Source organism: Phoenix dactylifera, chromosome 17 (assembly GCF_051530095.1).
Source record: "Phoenix dactylifera cultivar Ajwa chromosome 17, Ajwa_hap1_PhDact_Kaust_v1.1, whole genome shotgun sequence".
Taxonomy (NCBI): Eukaryota; Viridiplantae; Streptophyta; class Magnoliopsida; order Arecales; family Arecaceae; genus Phoenix; species Phoenix dactylifera.
The window spans coordinates 10,522,306-10,544,924 of NC_143206.1; the positions used below are offsets into that span (position 1 = coordinate 10,522,306).

At 40.4% G+C, this 22,619-nt stretch overlaps 1 long non-coding RNA gene across 1 annotated transcript; it reads left to right on the forward strand.

Annotated features, from left to right (window-relative positions):
• Positions 1 to 4,098: 4,098 nt before the first annotated feature.
• On the forward strand, positions 4,099 to 7,340 carry LOC149751038 (uncharacterized). Its single transcript, XR_016398882.1, has 2 exons — positions 4,099 to 5,824; positions 6,659 to 7,340. It is a non-coding gene; the product is annotated as an uncharacterized LOC149751038 (long non-coding RNA).
• The last annotated feature ends 15,279 nt before the right edge of the window (positions 7,341 to 22,619 follow it).

Sequence of the window (22,619 nt, forward strand, 5' to 3'; positions counted from 1 at the left end):
TCTCCCTTTCTCTTTTCTCTGAGAGCCCATCCCTTCCTCTTCGTTTTCCCTCTTTGTGAAAGGATCGTCGGAGCCCCATCACCGCCGGAGCCGCCATCACCGTCGGGAAGCCACACGTCGACGACCGGAGGTGAGGAAGATCACTAATTTACTATTTTTATAGATTTAAAGGGGAAGGAATGAGGGTTGTTAACTGGTTTTCACTTCCCCTGTTTCGGGGAGGTTTCTTTTGTGGGATTCGGCCGGCCGACGGCGGCCGGCCGGGGTCAATCCGGCCGAAATGGGTTCGGCCGGAGGTGGGTGAACGGGGGCCGGGCTTCCAGCCCCGATCTGCCTCTCTTTCCTCCCTTTCTTCCTCTCCTTCTTCTCTTCTTCTTCCTCCGCTCGGCTTGTGACAGTGGGATGGCCGACGGCGGCGGGCCGAGCGCCGCCGCCGAAGGCCGACCGGAGCCACCAGCCACCCCCCCTTCTTCCTTTCCCTCTTCTTCTTCTTCTTCTTCTTCTTCTTCTCTTCTTCTTCTTCTTCTTCTTCTTTATTCGGCCTGGGTGTTTTTCCTTGCTTTGAAATCCGTGCTTTATTTGGGAACCAGATCTTGAACCGGGTTATATTGTGAACCGGTTCCACCTATTTCATGAATGGGTTTTGTTATGGTCTGATCAGACCTGGTTTGGGTTGGGCTAGGAAACTGTTTTTGGGCTGAGTTGGGCCTGATTGGATCTGTGGGCTGGGTTGGTTTGGGCCCGAGATCTGATCTGGGCCTGTAAACTGGTTTGGTTCAGTTGGGCCTAATCTGTTTTGGGCCACAATTGACTTGGGTTTAAAGGATTCTGATTTTAGGGTCTATGTTTGATCTTAGGGGCCCATTCTTGGATCTATGAACTTAGGAGTTTAAGGGTTTGAAAATTTTTTTAAATTATGTTTCTTAGTTAATTAAATAAATAATGTTTATGTTTTAATCAGGGGTTCGTGATATCTGTGGCAGGAATTTTTAAGCGAACCCAGGTAGGTGACCGTTGCTTTAAAGTAGAATTCTAACATGTATCTTACATATGTTGATTTATTGATTTATTATTAGCAATATGTGTTAGAATTAAAATTAAATATTTAATTTCATAAATTGTTATGCGCTTTACTGTGGGGAGTATGATTATGATTTTGATATAGAAAGTTGATTTATTGATTTTCAAAATCCGCGTGACTATAGTCTAAACCCCGCCAATGGGATGATACGTTGGCCCTGTCGACTTGTACTGAGGAACTAGTTCCGACACCGCGACCACCGGTGATAGAATAGTGGCGGCACAGGGGTGCGTTTTGCTCTTCGGAGCGGCTCGGTGGAGCGTGAGTTTGGCACCGGGGGTGCGGCACAGTGGTGCGTTGGCTCAGTGGAGCGGCTCTTCGGAGAGTTGTATTGGCACTTCGGTGTAACCATGCCACTGGGTGATGTGGCCGTAGTCATGCGGTTTGATCTGTGGATTATGTTATGCGTGATGTGATAGACTGAGATGGTATATATATATTACTTGAGTATCGGATTGGTTTGCGGATCATCATATTTATTTTGTGCACATGACCTGTAGTTACATTGCATATGCTTTAATACATGTTATCGTGACTTTATGCATGTTGTTACCTACTGAGCTGTTGTAGCTCATACCTGTTTTTGACATAATTGCAGGAGATGATTGATGGGGGATTCGGGAGGAGAGGACTTATGACACTGGACATAGATAGATTTAGATTCATTTTGTCATAAGTAATTGATCTTGTAAATAAATGTTATCAACTTTATTTGAGACATTTGAAATTGAATTATTGATTTGATTATCATAAATGATAGATTTTTAGTATTGATATTGTGATCTGATGTTGTGACTTGAGTGTCTGATTATTCAGCCTTGCACGCCCGTGCGGTCCGCCGTGCGGGTGTGCGGCGTCTGGCGCGTCCCGGGCCTAGGTTCGGGTTCGGGGCGTGACAGATTTATTGGTATCAGAGCTTAAGGTTAAGGTATCCTAGGGTTTAGGTTCAGGTAAGTGTGAGTGGGGAATTATGATAGAAAAACTATCAAAGCCTTGGTTTATAGTCACTTGAGATTGTAACATGAATGATATTATAACCTACGGCTTAAGACCACTAGGGACTGTAGGCTTAATGGCATTAGAGTTTGACGTTTAAGATCATTAGGGATTGTGACATAAATATATCATAGCTTAAGGTTATGATCAATTGGGACATGACAATTATATTTGGTGCTTAAGGTGTAAGATCACTGGGCATTATGATAAAATGTATGCATCGGGTTTGGTTTTCGATGAGTGTGGAAGGAAAGTATAAATTATCTTTGATCATGATAAGAGAGGTTTGACCTAAGATAAGTGTAGGAAAATTAACAATGGCATACCGGTTATACCATGTTCAGATATTATTTAAACGACTTGGAAGTTCAAACTTGATATGGGTTGTGATATGATCGTACTTTTGGTTTTGCTACTAATTATCAGAGTGTGATTTATACATACATCTTCCGTATTATTGGAGTGGGCTAAGAAAGATTTTTCGTAGTATTAGTGCAGAATGTTTTCGAGGTTAAATCTGTATGGGGATTATATTTGGATTTGACATGTTTGAATATTGTAAATCGGCATATTTCTATTAGTGGATTAAATTCTTAAGGCCATATAGTATGCAAATTGGTGGAGTATTCTAATTATTTGAATTTGTATATTTGGATTGGGCTACTAAATTTTTCTTATAATTGTTGGAGACCATTGGATGTGTTAACTTGAACTCAAGTCAAGGTTTATGACCTAACTAGAAATCTTTGTCATTGTAAAATACAAAATTGAGTAGAAATTTCGATTTTGAGATGCTTATGTGAGTTATCATGGGTAGCATTAATCATAGACATTAAGGATTTTGGTAAAGAAGGATTTGGAAGTTGATAGAGTTAATTCCTACTCATAGTGATATTGGCTCAACAGTTCTAACCCATTGAGTTTGAGGTAAATTCTGTTGGAAGAAAAATCAATGTAGATTTTCTAATTAAATTGCAAAGAGAATACAAGAATTACCCCCTTTAAATTAAACCTAGATATTTTGGATTCTAAAAAGATTGTGGAGATCACATAGTGACCTTAAACTTGACTAAAGGATCGGGGGTTAGTTATGGTATGTACACTCTATATAAATTGAGGACAAAAAGATCTAGAGGTTTTGCTCTAGTTCTACTTGGAAATTTGAAATTTGGAGTTTCTTAGTTTCAATGCAAAATGATACTTTAGTCAGAAATCATTTTGTGACTTTAGAGAATTAAATGAATTAAATCAGAGAGTGCAGCGGAAGTGTGGTGGTTTGACTTATTTTGAAACTGGTTAAGATCATTAATATTTGATCTAAAAGGCATTTATTTGCTTTTGTTATTGATAAATTTGAGTTAATTTATCATGATTTTGAAATGTTAAAATTAGAATGCAACCTAATTATGGTCGTAACCGAAGTGTGAATGAGCTATTCTGAGAGTTTTCTTTGGTAGAGCAATTTGTATTTCAAGTTATGATTAATTAGATTTTGACTAAATTAAGCGAAGGAATATTAATCATGAGATATTATCGTGCAATATAATTATTTTGGAAGTTTAACTTGATATCAGGCACTGTGGATATTGCTTCTAGTTGAAGTTAATTATTTTGGTGGCAAATTAAGATTCATCTATAAAAAGATGTTTAAAGCTTGGACTAGAAAATATTTATTGAAATCTGTATGTGGATCATGCATGGAACTCGTATATAGAAGGAAAATATACTTGGGGATGAGACTTAAGAATTTTTATTTGGCTCTACTTGAGACTTGAAACAATTAAGATTGATATTTTGATGGGAAGTCAATTAGTAAATCTTGAGAATATTGGTGGATTAAAATGTTTTTGGGTTAGTCGAAAATAGGACTTGTTTGATTTGGAAAAAGTTCTTGATGTTTTTCCTTGTTAAAAAAAAAAAAGATCGTTGGAAAGTATAGTTCTTTGGATTTTGATCGATATGGATATCATTGTTTTATTAGTAGATTCTCTAAGTCTAGTAGATTTACAAGATCCCGAAATGTTTGCAGTACTGCAAATAAAAAAAATATTTTACTTATTTGAGGAGTTGATCTCAATGTAAAATCATGGAGCTTATATCTTGGTGGAATTTCTAGTAAATTTTTGAACCAGATTATTAGATTCTTGTAAGTTAAATATTTATAAATCAAGGCTATGAGTTGATTGTGGATTTTGTATCACCATATGAGAAATGCAAGTGAGATTTCATGAGAGGCCTAAATAAGTTTAGCCTAAAAGAAAAGATTCAGAATGATTAAGTAAGCTCCTGAGTAAGTTAATCTAAAATCTTTTAATTATCGAAGCTTAAAATAAATATCAACTTGTATAATGGAATTGTCAAGGGAAACTAGAATTGGCTTAGTTCAAATTTGGATCTAGAATATGATTACTTGATTATATGATGGTACAAATACGACAACTATCTCAAGGGTTAATAATGACCTAGTGAACTCGGAAAGCAAGGATAAAATTTTGCTTGGATATTATAAAAAAAAAAAATGTTGATGATCTGGGATCATTAAGAAATTTTGGAGAATATTGATCAGAGTTACGCAGCGAAAGTATGATGGATTGAGTCAATCTAAACTGGTCAAAAATATTGACTGAATTTTGGTAACATGTTATTATGAAAGACTATGTTGTTCAATAATGAAAGATTTTGTTGATTCTCAGGTCAATCATGATATGATTATGTTATCTCTTGGATAGAATTTGCTATTTTTGGATATGCTAAGAGAATAATAATAATAATAATAATTTGAGCGTATCATGACTCGGGTTAGTTGATTGTTGGCCAAATATGGTCTAATTTGTTAAGTATCTACATAAACCATGCATTATTTGCTCCCATCTTATAGGTTTAAGCTAAAAGCTTCGTGGCATATTGAATCATGGTATCAATACTTTGTCTTCTCAGACCTGCTCTTGTGATTTGATGCAAATCATCTTTGAGATAGACCGTTGCTATCTAATGATCATAAGTACATGTTCATTTTGTGAATTACATTTCTAGCCATTTAATGATTTGATTCTAAGGTTGGCCATTATTCTTTGAGGGATCAACACACTACCATGATAAGTGTATGAGATCTATTTTATTTCAAGTTCTATCCCAAACACAACTACTTTTAATCAATCCTGTTGTGAATCGATCCTGATCCGATCTCGAGTAAACATGCATCAAGATGATAATTTCAATCTGAGATTTCAGTCAGTCATTTATCTAGTGCTAATCTTACGAGTTTATATGAAATTTTTGCTAATTGATTTAAAGTTATCTATCACACTGATTTTGATCGAGAAGAATAAGATCTTGGATTTATATTACTCAATGGGCTGAGCATCTTAAAGGCCTAGATCTCTTTAATTTCGAGGACGAAATTTCTTTTTAGTTGGTTAGAGTGTGAAGACCCGAATTGGGCCCATCCTAGGGCCCAACGAACTGAAGTCGGCAAGGAGTGCCGACTTCAGTTGAGTCATCGTGGTCTCCCCACGATGACCACGCCGGCCGAACGGCCAGCGAATCCCCCGCAAGCCCCCCCTCTTCCCTCTTTCCCTCTCCCTCTCTCCCTCTCTCTCTCTCTCTCTCTCTCTCTCTCTCCCCTTCTCTTTTCTCTGAGAGCCCATCCCTTCCTCTTCGTTTTCCCTCTTTGTGAAAGGATCGCCGGAGCCCCATCACCGCCGGAGCCGCCATCACCGTCGGGAAGCCACACGTCGACGACCGGAGGTGAGGAAGATCACTAATTTACTATTTTTAGAGATTTAAAGGGGAAGGAATGAGGGTTGTTAACTGGTTTTCACTTCCCCTGTTTCGGGGAGGTTTCTTTTGTGGGATTCGGCCGGCCGACGGCGGCCGGCCGGGGTCAATCCGGCCGAAATGGGTTCGGCCGGAGGTGGGTGAACGGGGGCCGGGCTTCCAGCCCCGATCTCCCTCTCTTTCCTCCCTTTCTTCCTCTCCTTCTTCTCTTCTTCTTCCTCCGCTCGGCTTGTGACAGTGGGATGGCCGACGGCGGCGGGCCGAGCGCCGCCGCCGAGGGCCGACCGGAGCCACCAGCCACCCCCCCCCCTTCTTCCTTTCCCTCTTCTTCTTCTTCTTCTTCTTCTTCTTCTCTTCTTCTTCTTCTTCTTCTTCTTTATTCGGCCTGGGTGTTTTTCCTCGCTTTGAAATCCGTGCTTTATTTGGGAACCAGATCTTGAACCGGGTTATATTGTGAACCGGTTCCACCTATTTCATGAATGGGTTTTGTTATGGTCTGATCAGACCTGGTTTGGGTTGGGCTAGGAAACTGTTTTTGGGCTGAGTTGGGCCTGATTGGATCTGTGGGCTGGGTTGGTTTGGGCCCGAGATCTGATCTGGGCCTGTAAACTGGTTTGGTTCAGTTGGGCCTAATCTGTTTTGGGCCACAATTGACTTGGGTTTAAAGGATTCTGATTTTAGGGTCTATGTTTGATCTTAGGGGCCCATTCTTGGATCTATGAACTTAGGAGTTTAAGGGTTTGAAAATTTTTTTAAATTATGTTTCTTAGTTAATTAAATAAATAATGTTTATGTTTTAATCAGGGGTTCGTGATATCTGTGGCAGGAATTTTTAAGCGAACCCAGGTAGGTGACCGTTGCTTTAAAGTAGAATTCTAACATGTATCTTACATATGTTGATTTATTGATTTATTATTAGCAATATGTGTTAGAATTAAAATTAAATATTTAATTTCATAAATTGTTATGCGCTTTACTGTGGGGAGTATGATTATGATTTTGATATAGAAAGTTGATTTATTGATTTTCAAAATCCGCGTGACTATAGTCTAAACCCCGCCAATGGGATGATACGTTGGCCCTGTCGACTTGTACTGAGGAACTAGTTCCGACACCGCGACCACCGGTGATAGAATAGTGGCGGCACAGGGGTGCGTTTTGCTCTTCGGAGCGGCTCGGTGGAGCGTGAGTTTGGCACCGGGGGTGCGGCACAGTGGTGCGTTGGCTCAGTGGAGCGGCTCTTCGGAGAGTTGTATTGGCACTTCGGTGTAACCATGCCACTGGGTGATGTGGCCGTAGTCATGCGGTTTGATCTGTGGATTATGTTATGCGTGATGTGATAGACTGAGATGGTATATATATATTACTTGAGTATCGGATTGGTTTGCGGATCATCATATTTATTTTGTGCACATGACCTGTAGTTACATTGCATATGCTTTAATACATGTTATCGTGACTTTATGCATGTTGTTACCTACTGAGCTGTTGTAGCTCATACCTGTTTTTGACATAATTGCAGGAGATGATTGATGGGGGATTCGGGAGGAGAGGACTTATGACACTGGACATAGATAGATTTAGATTCATTTTGTCATAAGTAATTGATCTTGTAAATAAATGTTATCAACTTTATTTGAGACATTTGAAATTGAATTATTGATTTGATTATCATAAATGATAGATTTTTAGTATTGATATTGTGATCTGATGTTGTGACTTGAGTGTCTGATTATTCAGCCTTGCACGCCCGTGCGGTCCGCCGTGCGGGTGTGCGGCGTCTGGCGCGTCCCGGGCCTAGGTTCGGGTTCGGGGCGTGACAGATTTATTGGTATCAGAGCTTAAGGTTAAGGTATCCTAGGGTTTAGGTTCAGGTAAGTGTGAGTGGGAAATTATGATAGAAAAACTATCAAAGCCTTGGTTTATAGTCACTTGAGATTGTAACATGAATGATATTATAACCTACGGCTTAAGACCACTAGGGACTGTAGGCTTAATGGCATTAGAGTTTGACGTTTAAGATCATTAGGGATTGTGACATAAATATATCATAGCTTAAGGTTATGATCAATTGGGACATGACAATTATATTTGGTGCTTAAGGTGTAAGATCACTGGGCATTATGATAAAATGTATGCATCGGGTTTGGTTTTCGATGAGTGTGGAAGGAAAGTATAAATTATCTTTGATCATGATAAGAGAGGTTTGACCTAAGATAAGTGTAGGAAAATTAACAATGGCATACCGGTTATACCATGTTCAGATATTATTTAAACGACTTGGAAGTTCAAACTTGATATGGGTTGTGATATGATCGTACTTTTGGTTTTGCTACTAATTATCAGAGTGTGATTTATACATACATCTTCCGTATTATTGGAGTGGGCTAAGAAAGATTTTTCGTAGTATTAGTGCAGAATGTTTTCGAGGTTAAATCTGTATGGGGATTATATTTGGATTTGACATGTTTGAATATTGTAAATCGGCATATTTCTATTAGTGGATTAAATTCTTAAGGCCATATAGTATGCAAATTGGTGGAGTATTCTAATTATTTGAATTTGTATATTTGGATTGGGCTACTAAATTTTTCTTATAATTGTTGGAGACCATTGGATGTGTTAACTTGAACTCAAGTCAAGGTTTATGACCTAACTAGAAATCTTTGTCATTGTAAAATACAAAATTGAGTAGAAATTTCGATTTTGAGATGCTTATGTGAGTTATCATGGGTAGCATTAATCATAGACATTAAGGATTTTGGTAAAGAAGGATTTGGAAGTTGATAGAGTTAATTCCTACTCATAGTGATATTGGCTCAACAGTTCTAACCCATTGAGTTTGAGGTAAATTCTGTTGGAAGAAAAATCAATGTAGATTTTCTAATTAAATTGCAAAGAGAATACAAGAATTACCCCCTTTAAATTAAACCTAGATATTTTGGATTCTAAAAAGATTGTGGAGATCACATAGTGACCTTAAACTTGACTAAAGGATCGGGGGTTAGTTATGGTATGTACACTCTATATAAATTGAGGACAAAAAGATCTAGAGGTTTTGCTCTAGTTCTACTTGGAAATTTGAAATTTGGAGTTTCTTAGTTTCAATGCAAAATGATACTTTAGTCAGAAATCATTTTGTGACTTTAGAGAATTAAATGAATTAAATCAGAGAGTGCAGCGGAAGTGTGGTGGTTTGACTTATTTTGAAACTGGTTAAGATCATTAATATTTGATCTAAAAGGCATTTATTTGCTTTTGTTATTGATAAATTTGAGTTAATTTATCATGATTTTGAAATGTTAAAATTAGAATGCAACCTAATTATGGTCGTAACCGAAGTGTGAATGAGCTATTCTGAGAGTTTTCTTTGGTAGAGCAATTTGTATTTCAAGTTATGATTAATTAGATTTTGACTAAATTAAGCGAAGGAATATTAATCATGAGATATTATCGTGCAATATAATTATTTTGGAAGTTTAACTTGATATCAGGCACTGTGGATATTGCTTCTAGTTGAAGTTAATTATTTTGGTGGCAAATTAAGATTCATCTATAAAAAGATGTTTAAAGCTTGGACTAGAAAATATTTATTGAAATCTGTATGTGGATCATGCATGGAACTCGTATATAGAAGGAAAATATACTTGGGGATGAGACTTAAGAATTTTTATTTGGCTCTACTTGAGACTTGAAACAATTAAGATTGATATTTTGATGGGAAGTCAATTAGTAAATCTTGAGAATATTGGTGGATTAAAATGTTTTTGGGTTAGTCGAAAATAGGACTTGTTTGATTTGGAAAAAGTTCTTGATGTTTTTCCTTGTTAAAAAAAAAAAAGATCGTTGGAAAGTATAGTTCTTTGGATTTTGATCGATATGGATATCATTGTTTTATTAGTAGATTCTCTAAGTCTAGTAGATTTACAAGATCCCGAAATGTTTGCAGTACTGCAAATAAAAAAAATATTTTACTTATTTGAGGAGTTGATCTCAATGTAAAATCATGGAGCTTATATCTTGGTGGAATTTCTAGTAAATTTTTGAACCAGATTATTAGATTCTTGTAAGTTAAATATTTATAAATCAAGGCTATGAGTTGATTGTGGATTTTGTATCACCATATGAGAAATGCAAGTGAGATTTCATGAGAGGCCTAAATAAGTTTAGCCTAAAAGAAAAGATTCAGAATGATTAAGTAAGCTCCTGAGTAAGTTAATCTAAAATCTTTTAATTATCGAAGCTTAAAATAAATATCAACTTGTATAATGGAATTGTCAAGGGAAACTAGAATTGGCTTAGTTCAAATTTGGATCTAGAATATGATTACTTGATTATATGATGGTACAAATACGACAACTATCTCAAGGGTTAATAATGACCTAGTGAACTCGGAAAGCAAGGATAAAATTTTGCTTGGATATTATAAAAAAAAAAAATGTTGATGATCTGGGATCATTAAGAAATTTTGGAGAATATTGATCAGAGTTACGCAGCGAAAGTATGATGGATTGAGTCAATCTAAACTGGTCAAAAATATTGACTGAATTTTGGTAACATGTTATTATGAAAGACTATGTTGTTCAATAATGAAAGATTTTGTTGATTCTCAGGTCAATCATGATATGATTATGTTATCTCTTGGATAGAATTTGCTATTTTTGGATATGCTAAGAGAATAATAATAATAATAATAATTTGAGCGTATCATGACTCGGGTTAGTTGATTGTTGGCCAAATATGGTCTAATTTGTTAAGTATCTACATAAACCATGCATTATTTGCTCCCATCTTATAGGTTTAAGCTAAAAGCTTCGTGGCATATTGAATCATGGTATCAATACTTTGTCTTCTCAGACCTGCTCTTGTGATTTGATGCAAATCATCTTTGAGATAGACCGTTGCTATCTAATGATCATAAGTACATGTTCATTTTGTGAATTACATTTCTAGCCATTTAATGATTTGATTCTAAGGTTGGCCATTATTCTTTGAGGGATCAACACACTACCATGATAAGTGTATGAGATCTATTTTATTTCAAGTTCTATCCCAAACACAACTACTTTTAATCAATCCTGTTGTGAATCGATCCTGATCCGATCTCGAGTAAACATGCATCAAGATGATAATTTCAATCTGAGATTTCAGTCAGTCATTTATCTAGTGCTAATCTTACGAGTTTATATGAAATTTTTGCTAATTGATTTAAAGTTATCTATCACACTGATTTTGATCGAGAAGAATAAGATCTTGGATTTATATTACTCAATGGGCTGAGCATCTTAAAGGCCTAGATCTCTTTAATTTCGAGGACGAAATTTCTTTTTAGTTGGTTAGAGTGTGAAGACCCGAATTGGGCCCATCCTAGGGCCCAACGAACTGAAGTCGGCAAGGAGTGCCGACTTCAGTTGAGTCATCGTGGTCTCCCCACGATGACCACGCCGGCCGAACGGCCAGCGAATCCCCCGCAAGCCCCCCCTCTTCCCTCTTTCCCTCTCCCTCTCTCCCTCTCTCTCTCTCTCTCTCTCTCTCTCTCTCCCCTTCTCTTTTCTCTGAGAGCCCATCCCTTCCTCTTCGTTTTCCCTCTTTGTGAAAGGATCGCCGGAGCCCCATCACCGCCGGAGCCGCCATCACCGTCGGGAAGCCACACGTCGACGACCGGAGGTGAGGAAGATCACTAATTTACTATTTTTAGAGATTTAAAGGGGAAGGAATGAGGGTTGTTAACTGGTTTTCACTTCCCCTGTTTCGGGGAGGTTTCTTTTGTGGGATTCGGCCGGCCGACGGCGGCCGGCCGGGGTCAATCCGGCCGAAATGGGTTCGGCCGGAGGTGGGTGAACGGGGGCCGGGCTTCCAGCCCCGATCTCCCTCTCTTTCCTCCCTTTCTTCCTCTCCTTCTTCTCTTCTTCTTCCTCCGCTCGGCTTGTGACAGTGGGATGGCCGACGGCGGCGGGCCGAGCGCCGCCGCCGAGGGCCGACCGGAGCCACCAGCCACCCCCCCCCCTTCTTCCTTTCCCTCTTCTTCTTCTTCTTCTTCTTCTTCTTCTCTTCTTCTTCTTCTTCTTCTTCTTTATTCGGCCTGGGTGTTTTTCCTCGCTTTGAAATCCGTGCTTTATTTGGGAACCAGATCTTGAACCGGGTTATATTGTGAACCGGTTCCACCTATTTCATGAATGGGTTTTGTTATGGTCTGATCAGACCTGGTTTGGGTTGGGCTAGGAAACTGTTTTTGGGCTGAGTTGGGCCTGATTGGATCTGTGGGCTGGGTTGGTTTGGGCCCGAGATCTGATCTGGGCCTGTAAACTGGTTTGGTTCAGTTGGGCCTAATCTGTTTTGGGCCACAATTGACTTGGGTTTAAAGGATTCTGATTTTAGGGTCTATGTTTGATCTTAGGGGCCTATTCTTGGATCTATGAACTTAGGAGTTTAAGGGTTTGAAAATTTTTTTAAATTATGTTTCTTAGTTAATTAAATAAATAATGTTTATGTTTTAATCAGGGGTTCGTGATATCTGTGGCAGGAATTTTTAAGCGAACCCAGGTAGGTGACCGTTGCTTTAAAGTAGAATTCTAACATGTATCTTGCATATGTTGATTTATTGATTTATTATTAGCAATATGTGTTAGAATTAAAATTAAATATTTAATTTCATAAATTGTTATGCGCTTTACTGTGGGGAGTATGATTATGATTTTGATATAGAAAGTTGATTTATTGATTTTCAAAATCCGCGTGACTATAGTCTAGACCCCGCCAATGGGATGATACGTTGGCCCTGTCGACTTGTACTGAGGAACTAGTTCCGACACCGCGACCACCGGTGATAGAATAGTGGCGGCACAGGGGTGCATTTTGCTCTTCGGAGCGGCTCGGTGGAGCGTGAGTTTGGCACCAGGGGGTGCGGCACAGTGGTGCGTTGGCTCAGTGGAGCGGCTCTTCGGAGAGTTGTATTGGCACTTCGGTGTAACCATGCCACTGGGTGATGTGGCCGTAGTCATGCAGTTGAGTTATTTTGAGTCTCGGATTGGGTTTACAGATTATTGTGTGGATTTTTGGATTTATGTGTTTAGCCGCTTTTATATGCATTATGACATGTTATATGATGACTTTATTGCATGATGTCGCCTACTGAGCTGTTAGCTCACTCCTACTATTTACATTTTTGCAGGTGATGATATATGATTATGGGGATTACGGGACGGAGTGATCATGATGTAGTTAGCTAGTGGATATAGACTTTCTCTTTTGACTTATGTATATATGGACATTTGATCTGAAAACTGGAATTTATTTTTAATTAGTTATTAATAGTTGATCTGATTTATCTGCCTTGCGTGCCTGCGGGGTCCGCCCTGTAGGTGCGCGGCGTCTGCTCGTGCCCCGGGCCCCGGGTTCGGGGCGTGACAATAGACCCTTGCAGTTTTTATATTCATTTCCTAAATCATGAAATGAATTTATCAGGCAACCCACACTTTTTTAAATGGGAACCCTTAAAAAAAGACCAAATCCACTTCTTGCAAAGCATAATAATACTCCACACAGTTTCATTACTTTTCTTCCATTTATGATGTATATTCATAAGCTTGAACAACTTAGAAACAATTCAATGACTCCAAGAGAGCTCTGATGGGGTTCCTCATACCAAAAGTCATCTTAGTACAAATTACTTTCGGACATTCCAGTTGAACGAAAGTGTCATCATCTGGTATCACGATTCAATACTCCTCATTGCAGATGTACTAAAAAGATTGTGGATTTAAAAGAAAACACATCAGATATTTTTGTTGGCGCCCGGTCTCATGCAGAAGAATTGTTTCATGTTTGAGCCATTGAAATGATAGAAGATCAACGATATGAAAATAGCCTGAATGAAATTTGCAGTGATCAGTAGGCAAGGGACTGATGGCACGGCTTTGGTGCTCCTTGGACTTGGTGGTCATCAAATCTTTGCCCACGCATCTATGAACCGTATTGTGTCAATGAAATTGGTAAGAGAGGAAGTGAAAGAGTGGATCGGTAATCATGCGCCCGCTGGAGCATAGCAACGGTCTGAAGCAAGATACGCCATCTCGGTATCGGGTTCTATATTGGTGCTATTCTGTTATTATATTGGTACGTCCGGTATGAAGGTCAATTCGGCATACTGAATATCGATACACCCCTTATACCGAATATCTGTTCCGAACTAGTATGGCATACTCCATACCACTCGGTTTGATAAAGTATGGCGTACCATGGTCTGAAGTGATGCGCTTTTGCGTCAGGTTTGGTAATAACCATATGCATGGTCATTCCTTTGAATCAAATCTCGGCCTGGTTTTGGTTGCATGCTTAATTTAGTACAGCTATGTTAAACAATTTATAATAACTCTAGTCAAATTGTTTTGGTCGCGTAAACCTGCCAAACTCTCTACACCACAACATTCCTGTAGTTCGGGTTAGGTCCGACCTCCATCAAGCACATTCAAACAAATCGGGGTCTGACCTTCATCTCCTGCCCATTACTCGCCCAAAAACCTTTACCCCAGGTCTTACCATGGTCCCTTCACTTCTCCTCCCATCTGGTGTTCCCCTTCAATCCCATTCCCATCCTTCTCATTTCTCCTCTCGTTCCTTCTATTCCAAACCATATGAATCGATCTCAATTAGACATTGCACCCAACAAACTCCAGCTCCCCCCATGAATTCACCTGCTCTTCCTCTTCGATCCTTGCACCAATCATCTCCTCCCACGATCAAATCCGCAGCTCCGGCCTACCAGCTCACCATGACAAATCTCTCTTATTTCATTCACCCCAAAAGCAATTTGGCAACCTCATGCTTTTACCCAAAGTGCAAACCTAGATAAGAATATATATATATATATATATATATATATATATATATATATATATATATATATATATATATATATATATATATATATATATATATATATATATATAGAGAGAGAGAGAGAGAGAGAGAGAGAGAGAGAGAGAGAGAGAGCTTTTACCGTGTCTAAACTGCTTATATATACACCAAAAATTATATAATTTCAAAATCTCTAGCTTATAATACATATATATATATATAATTTAATTATTTGAATTATTCAAATTTTTGATCACTTGATGTATAAGCTAGGAGTCTCCAAATTGTATAATTTTTTGTGTGTAAGTAGTTTAGACATAGTAGATTACATCCGATGTCCGTGATCGTTGATGTAAGATTTCTATTGTCGAACGTAGATCTGATTGGATTTAAGCAAAAATCTACTTGACCATAGCTACGTCCTCTTTCTCCCCATATAAGAATTTTCTTACTTTTCTTCCTTTTTCAAAAAAGAGCAACCAAGGATACTCACGCCTCAACGCCGCCTTCGTTGTATTTTCTCCTTCTCTCTGACTTTATAGACTACACTCACACCCGATGTGTGTGAGGCATGTTAAATATAAAAATAATAACATGCTAAGATTAGAATCACAATAAATAGCGTATTCAAGTTTGAGAGATATACCTGCGGAAGACATATTGAATACGTTCTTTAATCACCTGGAATAATAGCGGCTGGATCTTCCCTTCCTTGCTCCTCACAAAGGATAGCCGTCAATGGGGCAAGCTATCAACCATATGGAGAGAAGAGGGGGACCTAGCCTATATATAGGAAACATAGAGGAGCCTTCCCATTAAAGGCTCCAAAACCCTAATTGGGTTTCCTGGCCTACATACCAAAATTACCACATTAAATAGGACTTAATCCTATACATCTAAGGTGCACAAAGCCCATAAATGAAAATGATCACATATCATATTGGGCTTAACTATAGTACCATGCTGAGCCATACGTTTAACCCGTTTTATAAAACAAAAATACGTAATCAGTGTAAGCCCATATTTTGAAATTATTCTAACAAGGCAGGGATGTAACAAAAAAAAAAAGAGAGAGAGAGAGAGAGCGCGCGCAACCCAAAGTATTGGCTCTTAATGTACTATGTCTCCCTTTATAGGTATTCCTTGGATTCCCTGCTTCTCAATGAGTACTGGGGTATGCAAAAGACGAGAACGCATCTCTTGGCAAGGGAAAGATCATTCCATGTGCTCTCTTACAGGTGGAGATTTTCTGAGGGCCAGAGGTCCGGACAAGGACGCAAGGTGGATAAGTATTGGGATTATGTGTGCCTTTCTCCTGATCCACCGATTTCTCTGTTGGATTCTATTAATTAGGTGGGCTTCCAAGACTATGCTTATGATGTTTTTATTGTTTAATATGATTCTTGCATACCTAAGTTGTGTAGAGTGCAATTTCCAAGTATTCTAGCTCTTGTGATGCAAAGGTTCAGTTCTTTTATGTCCATCTTTACTGATCAGATGACAATTCATTATATTATAATACTTGTTGAAATGCTAATATATCCAGAATCAGAGACTCAGTGCAACCATGCCAAACCACTTTAATCCTCGCTTGTTAAACGGATTTGACCATGCTAACTTATTCTAGAATGTCACTTACATTCATAAATAATTTAAAGACGAGAATGAAACGAATCATATATTAAGGCAAACAATCGAGAAAAAATAATAGATATAAATAAGAAAGGCGAGCTGATAATTCATGTCATATCGCTCAAGCACATTCCTTGGAATAAATTTCACCTCGAGCAGTCGATCTTCAATTTTTATGGTGAAGATAATTGGAGTGGCAATTGGCGAGTGAACTCAACCTTGGGTTGAAACCTAGCTAAAAGTATCCGGTCTGAGCTTGACCAAAACCTAGCTAGAGAACTTTTCAGCCCTGATCTAGCCCAAATCAGTCCTTAGTCTTTCCACCCTACTCCTTGAAGCTTCCTAACTTTGAGGCCCCATGAGGCCCGTTCTTCTCCAGGCCTCAGCCCATCGACATCCCTCCGCAGCCCAACTACGAGGCCAGGCCCAGTATATAAAATATCAATCCGACGACAGCTTTAACTAGCAGCAGGGTGGAGAAGCCAAGTACTGTACTTCCCTGCATTTGCATGCACGCGAAATGATCAGGAGATGGTAACATCTCTGCTCCATCGTCACGGGCTCAGATAAAGAGGCACGGAGCGAGTTTAGAGAGAGAAGGAGAGGCATCCATCCGAATGCCCTCCGGTGTCACAGAATGGTGGAAAAGCAGCAGCTTTTCCTTGCCTCCCATGACCTCTTCCTCCTCCTCTACTTCTCTCATCTTCCGAGACTCTACACAGCACTAGAGCTGAAATCCTGGAGACTAGGCCGTGCCCCTGACCCAGGGACACTGACCACCTGACAGCTGACACGAGGGCAGGAGCTGACCACGCGTGGGCTTTGCCCTCTGCCGCGCCACCACCACCACCGCCACCACCACCACCTTCAAACCCAGCAGAGAACAGAGAGGTCAGGCCAGGACCAGGTATTCAATCTCTTTCATCCTATAGTCCACCATTCAAATCTCTTGCTCGGATAATTCTTTGGAACTCTTTTATCCTGAGAACTCTCTTCTTTCTCCTGTGGTTCTCTGTGGATTTATCAGGGTTCGGTCTAGGCCATGCCTTATACGGCAACGGTACACTGAAACCAAGCGCCGGATTGGGACCTATCTGATACAAAACCTAGGAAAAGTTTTGCTTGCATGGGATGGAAACGCATACGGTTTTGTTTCTTTTGGGGGCAGTGCTGCATGGAAAAAGGTACAAAAGTAGGATTCTGAGCCGGGTCGATGCTCGAGGGTCCTGGGTAGTGTTGTCGGCTTTCTCCGGGTGTCGTCTTTTAAATAACGGTCATTTGCTTGCCCTCACTGGTCCATGCGTTTGCATGGATTCTCAGTTTATGAATGGGCAATTGAAGTTGAGGCCATACCTGATGCTTGGAAATATATTTATTGATAGTTTCAACATCTAATAGTATATATAACTAGTGTATAACTCCATACCAATATTTTTCTTTTTTTTCTAAATACAATATAGCAACATAATAAGTTATAATAAATAAAAAATTTAATACCTACTCTTTTATTACATATTAAACAATAAACTTTAATAATTACCATGGTGAACCTTGGACCATTAATATCGGCTTTACTAATACTCGCCTCCATATGTATAGTGTTTAGAGAATTCCGTACAAACTGTGGTTTTATATAGAAACTCTCCTCATTACTATTGGTAACATTAATATCAACATGCATGGTATGTGGGGCACCAGTTTTTCTATTATTTTTTAACTATTTTGAAAATTCAGTATGATAATGTTACGGATTATAATAAATAAAAGATTTCAATATCCAAATTTTTTGTTGCATATTAAACAATAAACTTTAATAATGGCATGCACATTAAAATGGCTATCATTAATATTTGTTATATATTAAGTAATAAATGTTATGATAGCTGAGCAAACTAATTTTAATATCATTAATACCAGCATCCATGTGGCATATGGAAAGTTCTGCAAAATACTAAAAAACACACTCGCACACATACACACGCACGCGCACATGAGAAAGAGATGGTTCGATGGTCAGAATTCTCAAATGCCTTCATTAAAAAACACATACCATCAAGGAAAACTGATATCTTCTGTGGATAGAAGTTTAAAAAATATAACAACTATTTCAAACTCCACTCAGCAATGAGTAATAGCAAATTAAGGAGCCGTTTGGTTACTTGCATTTCTGGGTCATATATTTTTAAACATAGTTGTTGCTAAAAATATAAATTTATATTTGCAAAGTACCTATTCAGCTTGCTCGCATCTGAAAACTACATTTGCAGTTTCCATGCTTGGTAGTTTGTAGAGGGTGTGATCATCTTATAAGTGACATAGAAACATTAGTTCCAGTAATATTATCATATCATATTATCATACTATATAACTATTACAATACTATAATATAAATATAGTAGATTAATATAATAATATTTTAATATATTATGCATAATATAATAATTATAGTATATTATAATTATATAATAAATATTTCATTACTATTTGATATTATGATATTAGTTGCTATTTATCATATAGGAACTACTATAATAAGAATTATGATAATATTATAAAGTTTTATTATTACAATTACAACAATATTATTATCGTATAATTATTATGATATCTAGGGAGGTGATGGTGGTCGTTTAAAGCTACATTCAGAGCCTCCATATTGGGATGCGATCATTTTTGGCTGTATCTCTAAATGTAGCAAAAGGAACTCAAATGCAACTCAATTGCCCATATCTAGCCTAGTTACAAGCAACTAAACACTTTTCACCATGAATGTAGCATTTGAGGCCTAGACATGGGCACCCATTATAAGTCCAATTGTTATAATGTGAACAAGCCCATAAAAAATCTAATTAGGCCTATTAAGATCCACAAGTTGATTATAGCTTGCACATAGAAACAATACTTTCAGAGTATTTGACCAAATTAATGTTGTGGCCTATTAAAATCCATGATTTGATTAAAACTTCTTCATGAAAATAATAAATTCATAACAATTTAACCAAAACGAATGCCATGGAATGCTTTCAAAACTTGGGGTCCATTTTTTGGCATGTGTTCCATGTAGTATAGGCCCCTATGTTACATGGTCACAATATTTTGTTGCATTCCACCACAATTATGTTGGAAATCCAAGGATCCACATGAGCTCCAGCTCTCTGCAGCATGGCGGGAGAATTGCTAGAAATTCGTTGGGTGTAGCTAGGGTCAAATCAGCCTAGAAATATATATATATATATATACACACACACACACACACACACACGATAGAGGGAAAAATGGATCGTTCAGCACACAACTAAAAGGCCGCGCAGTTTCAGTCCAGTAAATATCAACGACGGACGATTGAATCTTCACCTCAGCCCAGGGCCAGCTCGTCCTTGAAACTCCGCCGAAAGCTCGGGGTACCTCCAGACAATCGCCGACCTGTCTTGACCAGACTCGGGGCACTGACTCTAGCGATATGCTTCGACTCTCGAGCTTGGAGCGCTTCAACGAGCACACCTCGAAATCCAAAAGGCCGAGCTACTCCCAACATCCGCCAAGCCGATCTCGTCAAACGCATGACGCGACTGCTTAACAAGCTCGGCCTCGCCAATGACCACACCCATGTGCGGGCCTACACTCACCTACGTGGCCGTACTCCACCACACTACCATATCCTATCTCCATAACCGGCCAGCAGCGGTCAGACAGCACCTTGACTACTCCGACCATACCCTGCCGTGACTGTCAATACCCTACCATTCTTAAGAACGGGCCATACCGCACGTCACCAGCTAGCCTGAGTTGCGCGTCATCCATCTCAGAGCCACGCCCTCCCATGATGAGGGCTGACAGTACCTTCGCCACCTAGACCACTCCACCGAGGCTATAAATAGCTCGGTCAAGTAATTTCTAAGGGATCTTTTTTTGGCTGGACAAAATTTATCTCCACTCTAACTTGATAGTCGGAGGGCTTTCACTGGAACCCCACCGGTGAGGCTTTGTGTAGGTCCGTGGTCGTCGTGCAGGAGGTGACTCCTGTCTTCTCTTTTCCAACACCGGCAGCTCCCTCGGCTCCATCAGCGTGGTCACCCTCGGGCCAGATTTGAACCACAACATTTTTGGCGCTAGAGGAAGGGCCTGAGTTGTGATCATGAAGTTAAGGAGTCATGGAGCTCCGAGTACATCGAGCAGCTGGGTCCCGCTACTCGGCCGCTCTCGCTAATATCGACCCTCTGCGGTGCCCGTGCTAGCGGACCAAGTCCCGCAAATCCAGCCAGAATGATTTACCTGCTCTTTCAGCAGGTCCAGACGCTGACTGCAGCTGTTCAGGGCCTACAACGAAGCGAGGCCCAATTTGTGCCCCTCCTTCGTGGGTGCGAGTCCGCAGGATATCACCCGCGACATCGCTCCCCTGCCAGACACCATACGGCGGGCGAAAGGGAGCCCCGTCGTCATCAAAGTCTCCACTAAGTCCGGTCTTCGAGCCGAGAAAGCTCACCGCGCCATTGTCATCCAGGAAGCCTATGTCGAAGCCTAACCCCTTGGTCGCGAGAGCAGCCATCGGAGGCAGGGTCTGCCCTGTGTCGGGGTGCCTGCAGTGTCAATCAGGAGCCGGGGAGACCCCGCCAACCACAAGCGACGACGTCCTCGCCAGGACTCAATAGGAAGGTCGAGGAGCTGGAGCGACAGATCCAAACATTCCGAGACTAGGCTTCCCGGCACGACATGGACGTCGACTTCACGACCAAGTCCCTGTTCCCGCGATCGGTCGCAGATGAGCCGATTCCTCAGAGATTCAAGATGCCACAGATGGAGCCGTATGATGGTTCTTCTAATCCTCTAGACTACCTGGAGAGCTACAAAGCTCTCATGACTCTCCAAGGAGCCACAGATACCCTGCTTTGTAGGGCCTTCTCAGCAACTCTCCACAAAACAACTCGCCTCTAGTTTTTCGAATTGAAACCCAGTTTGATTCTCTCTTTCGAACAATTGGGAAGGCAACTTGCCATCCACTTTGCTGCTAGCCGACGTCAACGTTGGAATTCAGACTCCCTCTTTGCTATTAAGCATTGGGAAGGGGATCTTCTGAAAGATTATATCAACCGCTTCACCTCGGCTACGTGGGAAGTTCGAGATCTTAACCAGTCAATCACCATGTCAGCATTAAAGACTGGAGCTCGATCTTACAAATTCCTCTTGTCCATCGAGAAAAGCTTCCCCATCAACTTTGCCGAGATGTTGGCCAGAGTCCGGAAGTACGCCAAGGCCGAAGAAGCCATGGCCTTTTGACAAGAGGCGGCCGAGCAGCCAGCTAAGATGAAGAAGAAACGCCTTGAGGAGCACTCCTGCCTAAGGAGCCAATCTTCTCAGCGTGAGAAGAATCCTCTTCGGCCCCGGAGCCCGGTTGATTCAAGGTCTCCGACCCAAAAGTTCAACAAGTATGCACCCCTTCCAAAGTTCGGAAGGTACACACCCCTTTCTTTCACCCAAGCTGAGATCCTCATGGAGATCGAGGGTCGAGGCGACCTCCGAACCCCGCCAAAGATGCGATCCTAGGTTCCACGGAAGTGCTCGGACAATTACTGCTGCTTCCATAAAGACTACGACTATGACGGCTGAGCCGGTTTGTTACCGGCCAACCTGAAAGGAGAGCGCCCGAGGAGTAGAATCGCGAGCCGTCCGAGGAGCAGAACAACAGTCGCCCAGTCGCGGGCGTTATTCACACCATCGGTAGAGGACGGCCCAAAATGCTTGAGACTACAGGCCGAAAAGAAGGAGCTCCTTCGAAACGTCCACGCACCGCGGAGGTTATCTCTTTCTCCGATGAGGGCCTACAAGGTGTTGAAACTCCCCACGACGACGCTGTAGTGATTTTCCTTACCATCGCAAACTATGATGTAAAAAGAGTTCTGGTGGATAATGGAAGCTCTGCAGACGTCATGTTTTATGATGCCTTTCAAAAGATGGGAATGGCCGGAGAACAGCTTGAAAGAATGAGTACCCCCCTGGTCGGGTTTACAGGAGACTATGTGCCCGTCAAAGGGGTTATCAGCTTATTAGTTACGGCCAGAAGTGCGCCCCGGAAAAGTATTGTGAAGTTGAACTTCCTTGGGGTCCGGATCGCTTCGGCCTACAACGCCATCCTCGGTCGACCAGGGCTAAACGCCTTTCGAGTGGTGGTGTCAACTTATCACCTCTTAATGCGGTTCCTTACAAGCAAAGGGGTCGACGAAGTCTAGGGGGATCAAGCAATCGCGAAGCAGTGTTACATAACTGCACTCAAAGAAAACCA